The sequence below is a fragment of the Propithecus coquereli genome, unplaced genomic scaffold, assembly GCF_000956105.1.
Source record: "Propithecus coquereli isolate 6110/MARCELLA unplaced genomic scaffold, Pcoq_1.0 Scaffold304, whole genome shotgun sequence".
In the NCBI taxonomy this organism is placed as follows: Eukaryota; Metazoa; Chordata; class Mammalia; order Primates; family Indriidae; genus Propithecus; species Propithecus coquereli.
In genome coordinates, this window is record NW_012148664.1 from 2,604,112 (window position 1) to 2,605,304 (window position 1,193).

The 1,193-nt window shown below is 40.1% G+C and overlaps 1 protein-coding gene across 1 annotated transcript in view; it reads left to right on the plus strand.

Moving 5' to 3' along the window:
• The window catches only part of DCTN6 (dynactin 6), an 11,704-nt gene that overhangs the window by 1,103 nt on the left and 9,408 nt on the right, over nucleotides 1-1,193 (plus strand). The gene's annotated exons all lie outside the window — the stretch shown is intronic.

Here is a 1,193-nt window from a genome sequence, read left to right on the forward strand (position 1 = left end):
TATTATTTACTCATTTTTGAGAGGGAAAAATGAAAATATCAATTGTTTTCAAAAGTACGCTTTAGAGAAACACAGAGGTCCCCGTGGTATCTTCCTCTTATTAATCCAAGCTCAGGTAGCTTCTTACAAGTCTTGCTTGTTGTCAGAAGCTACAGGTTGAGGACCAGCAGAATATCTAGCACCTCTGGCTACTTATGTAGCAGTGGGAAAGGATCTGCTTTCTGTCACAGCCATGACGATCTCTTCCTCCTGTCCAAGATTTTTAAAGCTAGTTAGGGAAAATACTTCTAATCTTTCTACTGTGCTATCCTAAGGTGTGGAATTTTCCCCTTGGGTTAAAAGGAGGTATTACCCTGATACCCAAGTAGAGAAGGAAAGCAGTTCCTTTTATTCTTTTTTTCAGAGCAGAATTAGCTATTCTGCTTCTTATGAATAAATTGGCTGGGCCCGGTGGCTGGCTCATGCCTATAGTCCTAGCACTTTGGGAGGCCGAAGTAGGAGGATCACTTGAGACCAGGAGTTTGAGATTACAGTGAGCTGTGGTCACACCACGGCACTCCAGCCTGGGTGACGGAGCGAGACCCTGTCTCTTAAAAGAAAAGAAAAAGTTATTTATTAGCTCTTAATGGCAAATAGTGATGAACGTCCCATTTTTAAGAACTTTGGGCCAGACTCCATGATCTCCTTTCAAACATTATTCCATATAATCCACATTTCAACCTAATGAGGTAGGTTGTTACAGAGCTCCTCTTTTTATAGATGAGAAAACAGGCTTTGGAGAGAGTAAGCACGTAACCTTTGAGTGATAGAGCACAGAGTCTAGACTTTTTAGACAAGAGCTAGGGGGCCAGCTGGGGCTTTAATTACAAAGAACCTAAAATAGGCAGATTGTGTCCCGTTATCACAGAATGTTGTGAAGTAGAATGTAAATCTGGTATTGTGCAAACTACAGATTTCAAGTGGTTCACACAGCTGGAAGACGTGGAAATTTCTCATTTCAAAGGAATCCATGCTCATTTCAGCATTATTTGGCACCTCTTCTCCAAATGCCCATTATTAAGGATCAGTGAAATAAATTATGCTATATTAATGTGACGTGAGATACTTTTCAGCCATTAAAAAGAATATCTATCTAGATATACTTACATGGAAAAATCACCATGAAAGAAGCCCATTGCAGACTAATAAGTACT